The sequence below is a fragment of the Gouania willdenowi genome, chromosome 17 (genome assembly GCF_900634775.1).
Source record: "Gouania willdenowi chromosome 17, fGouWil2.1, whole genome shotgun sequence".
In the NCBI taxonomy this organism is placed as follows: domain Eukaryota; kingdom Metazoa; phylum Chordata; class Actinopteri; order Blenniiformes; family Gobiesocidae; genus Gouania; species Gouania willdenowi.
Window position 1 is genome coordinate 34,343,418 of NC_041060.1, and position 11,772 is coordinate 34,355,189.

An 11,772-nucleotide genomic window follows, 5' to 3' on the forward strand; every position below is an offset into this window, starting at 1 on the left:
GATTTACAAGCAAATGTTTATCAGGAAGCGATAAAAATGCTCAGAAAAGGAAAGCCACTTTCTTCAAAAGGTAAACTGTTTGCATTGGACATTTTCCTTGATAATGATGGACTTCTTAAGGTGGGAGGAAGGCTGAAACACGGATCATTCTCCACCGCACTACAACATCTGGTAATAATTCCAAAAGATCATCGCTCATTTCCACAGTGCAGTGAAACATCAAGGGAAAGGAATCACCATCAACGAAATAAGATCGAATGGATTTTGGATAACAGGCATAAACAGAGCTGTAGCTTCCCATATCCATCAATGTGTGAAGTGTCGCAAACTCAGGAGAAGCACACAGGAGCAAAAAATGTCTGATCTTCCATCACAGCGTTTGGAACCATCACCTCCGTTCACATACTGTGGAATGGACTGTTTTTGTCCTTTTCAAACCAGACAAGCCCGCAAAGTGTACAAGCGTTATGGACTTCTTTTCACGTGTTTTTGTTGCAGAGCTGTGCATATCGAAATGTTGGACGATATGACAACAGACGCCTTCATAAATGCACTACGCTGTTTTATTGCTTTAAGAGGAGCAGTGAGTGAAATAAGGTGTGATCAAGGAAGTAACTTTGTCGGGGCAAGGAATGAGTTACAAGGAGCTCTAAAGCAAGTGGATTCAAACCGCCTTACAACATTTCTGGCTGAAAAACAGTGTGATTTCAAAATGAACACTCCTCACGCAAGCCACACTGGAGGTGTCTGGGAAAGACAAATCAGAACAGTCAGAAATGTTCTTCGTTCAACAGTCTCCCTTTCATCAGGCAGAATAAATGATGCATCATTAAGGACATTCTTCTATGAGGCAATGGCTATAGTAAATAGTCGCCCCCTTACAATTGACAGTTTAAGTGACCCTAATAGTCCTGAACCTTTAACTCCAAATCACCTGCTCACAATGAAAGCAAAGCTTGCATTGCCACCTCCAGGAAAATTCATCAGAGAGGACATGTATGCACGCAAAAGGTGGCGGCAAGTTCAGTACTTATCAGAACAGTTTTGGTCCAGATGGAAAAGAGAATATCTTTCAAACATTGCAACAAGACAGAAATGGCATACTCCAAAGAGGAACCTGAAAGTTGGAGACATTGTGATGGAAAAGGTGGATGATTTACCTCGCCATGAATGGAGAACTGCTCGAGTGGTGGACACAATAACGGACGAAGACGGACTCGTTCGAAAAGTGAAGATACGGTGTGGTGAAAAAACTGTTGGAAAAGGAAATCGTTCAGGAAAACCCTCTATAGTTGAATGACAGTTCAGAAACTTGTGTTGCTGCTTGAAATTTAAGTCATCATTTCTACAGCTAATATAATTTGAAATTATTATTTTTCCTATGATCTGTTTTTTTTGTACAGACTTCAAAGTCATTGCACCATTGTAAAATCATTCTTGCTATTGTTTCAGTTTGTATTAGGCTTAAATGATTTGGTGGGAGTGTAAATGACTTGAAAAGCTTTTATTTTGTTTAAACATGTTTATACTGAAACTGAGTTTATAGTTTTACTTTGAAGGAATTTATGCCTTACTTCCTGTTTAGACGGAAGTGACGGAAATTATAAGGAAGTGATTGGACTGCACGCAGCGCTCCTCATGCGTCGGAGACGGAGAGAAAAGAAGGGTGTTTAACGTAATGAATACGGTTGAAAGTGAAGCATACTTGTACAGATAGCACCTGGTTGATGAGGGATCAAGGTTTGTGTGTGACTTTATTGTTTCATGGTATTTTTTGTTTGTGTTATATTTTACGGAGCATTTTTTGATTGGATGATTAACACGTGAGTGTGTTCTTGCCTCATTTGTCCACTAGAAGGTGCTAATGTATTGTTAATGAATATAACTTTGGAAAACATGTGTAAGATGCACAGAAGTTAAAATATTGTTGAATAAGCTGATAAAAATGCAAGGTTTCACACTGTAAGAGTAATTGTATTTGTATTGTTTTTCTTAATAGCTCTTACGGTGCGTTCACTAAAGGAAATGAAAGTTATAATTAAAGGAAAGTGAACCATCAGTTTGAGAGTCAGACCATCAATCAACCGGGGTTGTTTACACGTATAGCTTGTAATCCAGTGTCGTCTTTGCATGCTCTCAAGCCCCCGGTAGAAATCCCAGTGAGAGAAACAAAGCACGCCAAAGCAAACACCTTAATCACTGATGTAAAATCCTCAAAAGTTTCCAGCCCTGCATCCAAGTCTAATGAATCAGACAGACAAAAGGAAAGTGACTTCCCATCACAATATTCAAATGTGAACAACTGTATCTGCTGCGGAGAAAACCACACCATACATAAATGCCAAAGGCTGACAGAAATGTCTACAAATGATAAGAAAAGGTTTGTGCAGTGTTTTGCATGCTTGAGAAAGGGTCACAACTCAAAGGACTGTAAAAACAGAGCTATGTGTAGCATTTGCAAAAGAAGCCATCCAACTCCTTTACATGAAGAGCATTCTTTTACAAACCCCCTGCTCAAAGCACAGTCAATGAGAGCATGTCCTCACTTTCCTGCTCGGTTGGAGAAGGGGAGAATGAAAGAACTTCAATGATACTACCCGTGTGGATCTCAGCAGGTAATGCGTCTCACAGTGAAACTTTGGTATATGCTCTCTTAGATACACAAAGTACACACACATTTGTAGACGAGGAAGTGTGTGAAATCTTGCAGGTATCAAGAGAACCAGTCAAACTAAAACTTGCCACTATGGTCAAAAGAGACTCTATTGTGGAAAGCCACAGAGTACAAGGACTCAAGATCAGAGGATTCTTTTCAAACACTTACATTGTGCTTCCTTCAGCTTACACAAGAGACTTCATTCCACTAGAACATGCTCATATTCCCATGTGTCAAACAGCCAAAAAAGGGCCATACCTTGCTAACTTAGCTAAAGATATCCCTCCATTAATGAACTGTGCTGTTGGACTGTTGATAGGTTACGATTGCTCCAGAGCCCTAGCTCCAAGAGAGGTCATCACTGGTGGTGACAATGAGCCTTACACTGAAAGAACTGATTTCTTTAAGAACGTTCTTGTATGAAGCAATGTACATTGTAAACAGTCGCCCATTTACGATTGATAATATGAGTGATCCCACAAGTTTAGAGCCTATAACACCTAACCATCTCATTACCATGAAATGTTCTGCACCACTTCCCCCACCTGGCAACTTTGTTCGGGAAGATGTGTGCGCCAAGAAACGCTGGAAAAGAGTCCAATACCTGTCAGAACAATTTTGGAGCAGGTAGAAGAAAGAGTATCTCGCTAACATAGCACTGAGACAGCGTTGGCATGCTCCAAAACGCAACATGAAAGTTGGTGATATCGTGATCATAAAAGACGAGAACATTCCTCGCAATGAATGGACACTTGGTAAAGTTATTAAGGTACATGGGAGTGATGATGGACTGGTGAGAAAGGTGACTTTACAAGTCGGGGATAAGAAACTGGGAAAGAAAGGCGAGAGCTTGCAAAAGCAATCTATAATAGACAGACCTGTTCAAAAGTTGGTTGTTCTCATTGAAAGTAGCTAAAGGCTAAAACCTACAATTATTGCAATGATTGAGAAAGGTTTGTTTGGAAGTCACCATTGATTGTTGAATGTGTGAAATGTAAATTCTTGGTTGTTGTCAAAGGTGATTTGGTGGGAGTGTAGCTGGCGCTGTTTTATAAGTTACCACAAGAGCTCAGACTATGCTACTTTAACTTTAATTTGTTAAGTATTAAAATGAAAAAAAATAATGTCCACAGCATTAAGTAACACAGCCTTTAAGTTGCAAAAGTTTATTTAATATTTTATTTAACATGTAAAAGGAGTAATTTACCTGTTGATGGTCACATGACATGACGTCTGAACCGGATATGAAAGTGTGTAAATATCCGCGAAAGGGAACCAGATGTAAGAATGTGAAAATACCTGTAGAGGAGAGTCAGGACGGAAGGTTTGGTGATGAAAATGAGATTTTTCTCCCTTAAAGAGACTATTCTACAACTGGTCAACTAGGCGCACACGGTAATATGATTTTCACCTTGTTTATGTATTGTTGTACATTTGAAATATGTGATTTGTGATCAAAATACTATATAATAATGGGAGAGTTGACAACATGTCCTATGTGTAAGATATGCTATAGTGTGTGTGTGTTTTATACTACTTTATTAGTTATAATTAAATGATTAAACGACAGTTAGAATATGAAATTATCCATGATTAATTGTGTGTGTGTTTGCAAAACATATCTACTGTCCACCACAGCTGGTTTAAACTAGTTTGGGCCAGTGTGGGTGTACGTGACCTACTGCAGGTGCATATGAGCTGTGTTATGAAAAGAGTCTTTGTGTGTTTCCAAATCTGTTATCAAAAGTGCACCCAGAGCGTTGTTGCACAGCCCATCTGGGTGCGGTCTATGTTTTTCTATAATAAATACTCCGTTCTGGGGCATCACCTCAGAGCAACTCAACTTATATCGGACTTCTGTGTCTTTTTGTTGGGTTTTTCTCCGAGCTGCAGTTCGCACCTCTCTGCCTCTGGTCACCTTTCAAGTCAGATAGTGTTCTTCTCCCTGAGTTGTGATTAAGCAACGGTCTTAACGTATTTAGACCTAACATTCACTGGTGCCGAAACCCGGGACCTTATATCTTTTCTTCTGGATCGACGCAGGTGCAACAGGACCATTAGTAAAACTGCCGGCACCCCCTCCTTTGCAGGGGTGGTCACAGCGTGCTCCAGCGCCGACCCGGAGGACGAGTGACGGGTCCCACGAACCAGGGAGAGCACTGACAAGGTGAGAAGCAGTTTTCTTTTCACCATAGTACCCGTGAAGTACAACGGGGAGTGTAGACCGTGGTGGGTGACGTAATACTCACACGGCGTGGTAAAGGGACAGAGAGCAGACGGGAGTTGTTGTGTGGTGTTTCTTTGTGGTGACGGTGTCTGTAAATCCTGTGCTGAGAACATGGGTAACGCGCAGCGTAAAGCATTGATGGAAAGTAATGATGTGAAGTACATGCAGAGAAAGTATCCCGGTAGTTGTTGCTATCTGGAAGATTGGTACAAGAATTGTGGGTTTGCAGGGAAGTTGTCAGATGAAGATGGAATAGAGAAAGTGTCTATCTGGTGTGAGGGAAAGAGAGTAAAGGCATTAAAAAAGTTACGTCCTAAACAGGCTGAGTTAATAGCAGACCACTTAAGAGTAGTGTGGATCTGGAAAGATGCTATGAGTATCAGGAAAAAACAGGTAGAGAAAGGTGAAGAGAGAAGGAAACAGAGAGTGTTAGCAGCAGCTAAAATACAGCCTTGTGATGAGACCGTTTGTGCACCGCGTAGAGTTGGGGAGACAGATCAGCAACAGGTTGGGGCTGCAGGAGGATTGGAGGGAGGAGCAGTTGTAGGGCAAGAAATACAGGGACCTGTGACTAGGGCTAAACAAAAGTCAAAACAGGTGAAAGAAAGTGTTAACAGTGAGGAGGATGGGCCATATCATGTAACTCAGACGGGAGCAGAGAAAAATCTATATCCGATTTTGCCTATGATTGAGGTGGCTAATCCCCGTGGTGGAGAGGCCCTTGACCCAGCTGATCCAAACCGAGGTGTTCATCCTCAGCAGTTGTTGTTGTTCCGCCCATGGACGGAGCAGGAGGCATTAGATGCCTGTAAGGGCGTATGTGATGTTGAAAAAGATCCAACTGCTTATGCTGAACAAGTACGTGGGTTGATTGAGACATGGCATTTAAATGGACTGGAGGTGGAAAAGGTTCTAAAACTAACACTTAGACACCGATATCCAGTAGTGGTGGGCGGTTTCACGTGGAGACAAGTTAACCGTCAGCCCCTAGCACATGATTCTAATGAGCTGCGACAGCAGGTTGACGCACTGATGCAAAGAGTGAGAGCTACTTACACTAAACCCCCAAGCCACGAAGAAATAAGTGCGTGTCATCAGAAACCAAATGAGACGCCAATGGAATACCGTGCCCGTTTAGAAACGGTTTTTAGGACCAATAGTGGGCTTCCCCATTCTCCACTGGCGGATAATCCATACCAAATACAGCTAAAAATGTGGTTAATCAGTGGTTTGTTGCCAAACGTGTCAGATTTCATAAAAAGAAACTGCGTCACACACCGCACCCTCACTGTTCCAGAGCTAATAGAATGGGCCGAACATGCTTATGAAGTCACTGAAAGAAAGAAAGCAAAAACTGAGTCAACCAACGTTAATGTATTGGCTGAGGCCATGGCTGCAGCTCTAGTGAGCCAACGCCCAGGGTTTAAAAGACAGGGGAAAAAGCCATACCGCACCAGAACGCCTGATGAGGAAAAACAAGCAAAAATAGATCGAGAAAAAAGACAATGTTTCATTTGTCATGAGGGAGGACATATGGCAAGAGATTGCCCAAAAAGAAAGCAAAAAACAGACCATACGTCGTTCAGGCAAAATCCTCAGCAATGACGCCAGGACTGGCCGGAGGAAAATGTAATCAGTGACTCCGGAACAGATGATGAAACCCCAGAGTGTGACATAGCCTTTTTAGGGCAAGATGAGGATGTTGACCAATATGACGATGATTTACCTGCAGAATATGACCATCCCCCACCTTTAAATCCAGACCATTTTGTTGATTTCTCCATTTATGCAGCTGTAACATTAACACATGACAAATACCCAAAACGTACACTGTTGGTGGGACCAAAACAAACACCAGTCACCTTTTTGTGTGACACAGGGGCTGATGCTTCGGTCCTCCGTGATCAGGTGGAGGGCGTGGTCACTTCCAAAAAGATTATTGGCATAGTGGGAGTAGGTGGGAAGCCTCAATATGCATGTTGGTCTGAGGAGGTCATTGTACAAGATGAAGATGGTTCGTATCACACACACCCATTTATTTTGACAACTGATTGTCCCTTCAATTTAATGGGAAGAGACCTCCTCAGTAAATTACAGATCAGTTTAGTGCCAACTGCTAATGGAATAGTGCCAAAGAAACTTTTATCAGATGCTAAAGAATCACTTATGGTGTTGCAAAGCCCAGTCATTCCTAACAAATTCTATACATTGGATCCAGTGTCAACAGGCCCTCGGTCAGTGGTTGGGTCTATGGAAGAACTGCGGGCTAAAATAGCTAAAACATTTGTAGTCCCTACAGATGCACAGACACAGTGGCCACCACATGTTACAATGATTTATGTCAGACCGGACGGACCACTGCCAGGTCAACCAGACTGGCTACGGAGACCAGATTTATCCCCTGAGGGCAGAGCAACTGCTAAAGCCTGGGAGGAAAAGTTTTTGCGATTGCCACCACAGAAAATAACATTGACAGACGTTTGTTGGTCTCCAGATGGATGGATTATAATCAGAGTGACGTTGCCCCCAGAGTTAGCACAAATAAACCCCCCACGGTTTCCACACATCTGTTTACAAAAACCTGCACATAAACAGTGGAAAGATGCAAATGATCTGTTGGCTGCACTTCCTGTCAAGAGTGACCTTTGGAGGAAAGAGAGAGGCAATGTATTCACATACAAAGGCTCCTTTTGTGGCTTTGTGAAAAAACAAATGTTGAACTGGTGTACTTTGGCGCCCCCTGCTGTGCATTTGGATGCATGACTTTCTGTGTGCACTCTGACTTCAAATGACTTTCCTACAGTACCATCATGTCTGTGGGCTACATCAAAAACAGATGTTGGACTTATGACAACCGCAACATCTGTAACCATAGATCCAGCCACATCCCACAGGCCTCGAATTAGACAATATCCACTCAAATCAGATGCAAAAGAAGGAATAAAGCCTGTTATTAATGATTTACTCACTGCAGGTGTGCTACAGGAACATGACGCAGCTGAATGCAACACCCCCATCTTCCCTGTAAAAAAGCCACAAGGTGGCTGGAGGATGGTGCATGATTTAAGAGCAGTAAATCAGGCTGTTAAATCACGAGCTCCAAATGTACCAGACCCACACACATTGTTAAATGAATTACAACCCCATCAAAATGGTTTACTGTGATTGATTTAAGTAATGCATTTTTCTCCATCCCTCTTCATAGTACAGCGCAGGGGTGGTTTGGATTCACATTTGAGAACAAAAAATACTCTTACACTCGCCTTCCACAAGGGTTTTGTGACAGTCCTACTATTTTTTCAGCGGAGATTAACAGATGCATCAGCCACCACACGTGGCCAGAAACCACACAGATACTTGTTTATGTTGATGATATTTTATTGGCAAGTCCCACCAAAGCGGAAAATGAAACAGAGGCAATCAGACTGTTCACACATTTGGCAAAAACAGGAAATAAGGCTTCATTGGAAAAACTCCAATTTACACAGGAAAAAGTAACATTCCTTGGACATAACATTTCAGCTGAAGGGAAAGAACTTACCACATCACGTAGGGAAGCAGTACAAATGGCACCAAAACCACTTACCGTCAGACAAATGATGGCCTTTTTAGGCCTGGCAAATTATTGCAGGTCGTGGATCGTTGATTATGCCATCATAACTGCCCCATTACAGAACCTAATGTTAGACACACATCAAACTTTGAGCGCACCTTTGCAGTGGACACCTGAAGCGGAAGAAGCATTTACAAAAGTGAAACAAATCATAACAGGAACAGGGGTGATGGCGCTGCCAGATTACAACAAGCCATTTACACAGTCTGTTGACTGTAAGGACGGTTACATGACATCAGTACTACTACAGCAATACGGTGAGAAGCAACGACCAATAGCCTATTACTCTAAACGATTAGATGATGTGGCTAGGGCGCTTCCCCATTGCGTTCAGGCGGTTTGCGCCGCAGCCATGGCCGTGCACGCGTCTGCTGAAGTAGTGTTGTTCCATCCTTTGACACTGTTAGTCAGCCATGCAGTTGACATCCTGTTGACACAAACAAAAATGTCATTCTTATCTCCTGCCAGGTTTTTACACCTTACTAATACCTTGTTGACACCAGCCAACCTCACTCTAAAGCGCTGTGCTGCTTTTAATCCAGCTACATTGATACCAACAGCTGACGATGGGACACCGCATGACTGTGGACAGTTAGTGTCGGTGACATGCAAACCACGTCCAGACTTGACAGACATTCCATTGGAAGACGGAGATGTAGTTTTTGTAGATGGCTCCTCCTCCAAAGCACCTGATGGAACAAATCATACTGGTTATGCAGTAGTTACATGTGACACTGTGTTAAAATCAGGCAAATTGGCTGGAAATCAGTCTGCACAGGCAGCTGAAATTGTGGCCTTGACAGAGGCCTGTAAACTTTTCAAAGGCAAGAAAGTCACAATTTACACTAATAGCCAGTATGCTTTCTCCACAGTTCATGTGTTTGCTGCTCAGTGGGCTAGGAGAGGAATGAAGACATCTAGTGGTAGGCCTGTGCAACATGCCTCCCTGTTAAAAGACCTCCTTGCTTCAGTCCTCTTACCTACATCATTGGCGATATGTAAATGCAAGGCACATACTGGCGCCACTGATGCTGTTTCTCTGGGTAATGCGAAGGCTGATGTTGAAGCTAAAAAAGCTGCTTTTACTGAAGCACTTACTGTTCAGTTGTTGCCTGTTGACGTTGTACCACTTGGCTTGCCGGATGAAGTCTTGATTGATATGCATACTAATGCTCCTGAAAATGAAAAAACAAAATGGGTTACTGAAGGTGCTGTTAAAAATGACTCTGGAGTATTCATGTTAAATGACAAGCTGTGTTTGCCTAGAAGTTTGTTTGACGTCGTTGCTAGAATGAGCCATGGGTTGGCCCATGTCTCAACAGGAGGGATGGTAGACATAGTCAAACAGTCATTTCATATACCACTAGGACTCCAGACCCATTTTAAAAACTTTTGTCGTCAGTGTATCATCTGTTGCCGTCATAACCCTCAGGGTAATGTTAGGCCCCCTCGGGGTAAAACACCAGCTGGTACATATCCTTTTGAGGTCATTATGATGGATTTCATAACACTGCACACTATTCAGAGGTATACGTATTGTTTGGTTCTGGTGGACTCATTCTCAAAATGGGTCACCATAGTGCCCGCTAAAACAAATGATGCAATGACAGTGGCAAAGGCCCTTTTGACACGTATAATACCTCAACATGGCATCCCACGACAGATTTGGAGCGACAATGGACCCCATTTTGTTAACAGAGTAATACTCCTGCTGACAGAAGCCATGGGCATTGAATTAAAACATCACTGCTCCTACCATCCAGCCAGTGCTGGATTGGTAGAACGCAACAATGGCACCATTAAAAACAGATTAAAAAAGGCTGTAGAACAAACAAACAGGCCCTGGCCAGAGTGTGTTCACCTGGTAGAAATGTACATGCGCATGACACCAAACACACAGGGTTTGACCCCCTTTGAGGTTGTCACAGGGCGACCTTTTCACCTACCCCTCACCAGTTCTAAGTGGGTGCAGGATCAGGAGGGAGAGTTGGATCCAATAACAAAATGGATGGTTAGACTCTTTACAGATAAGGAGGTTGTTAAAGCTAACACACTGCCTAGTCTCTCTTTGCCTGTTTCAGATCCCCTGCGTCCTGGTGATTGGGTCCTCATCAAGGTGATTAAGAGGAAACACTGGTGTACTCCACGGTGGGACGGTCCTTACACAGTTCTGCTAACCACACCAACTGCATTTAAGATAGCTGAAAGGCAAACGTGGATACACCAGTCACACGGGAAAAAGGTACTGAAACCCACCACAGCAGGTGATACACCCCAGTAAAACACAGAGATGGGTCTGTTGTTCCTCCTCCTCCTCGTGGGATCCCAGGAAGTGCTAGCAGGGACTCTAAGCTCACCTTGGTATGATTACACAGGTAGATGCTCCAGGGGCCTTAACCTCATTATGTGCATACCACAAATACCGGACATTTTAAGTGACGTTACAATTCCACTAGAGGCCCTGGCTAATAAAGTCTACAATCCATGGAAACATGGTAAGGACTATGCAAATTATGATTGGTACATGCAAGTCCGGGGAGCAGACCAAACATGGTCTAATCATGGTTGGTCTGAGGTACCCCTCCATACAAGCTACACCCCTATTACCTGGTCCCTCACACCATCTACACGTACCGTTACAGCGGCATATCTGTCATTGCGAAAAACAATTGTCCAGAAACAAAACATCCTACTCCTAACCGTTAACACCACCGCGGTACCTCCTTCTTGTTTAGTTATGGGATTCCGCCCTGACGTACAAGGAAAAGATCCCATCTTTCGGGTGGATATTTGTATTACACCTCCGGCCACTCCCATTGTAGTTAAACCACGCATGGACATAGTGTTGTCTCCTGAGACTAGACAGAATATACAGGTCATCAATGCAAAACCTATGCCAACAGAAGAACCTGACTCGTTACTCGCGTTACTATCTGAGCATAATAATCACGTCCATCATCGTCTGCGCGCAAATTCTTGGTACCGTATGGTAGAACTATCTGCACGAACAGTAACTAATGATAGTTGCTATGTTTGCTCACATCTGCCGCACATGCTGTAACATCCCCAACTCTGTTGTCTGCGTCCCTGCCAGCCCCTGACTCAAAGAACGTGCTAGATTGTTTACAAAATAAGTCCATGATCTCGTGCCCTCCTGTTCTACCAGTGCTAAAAACCCTCGAGCCCCTAGGTCAGGCTGCTAAACACCTAAACACGAATGCTGTCCCCTGTGGTAATTATACTCACTGCTATCCTTTATGCGTACGATTTATTGGT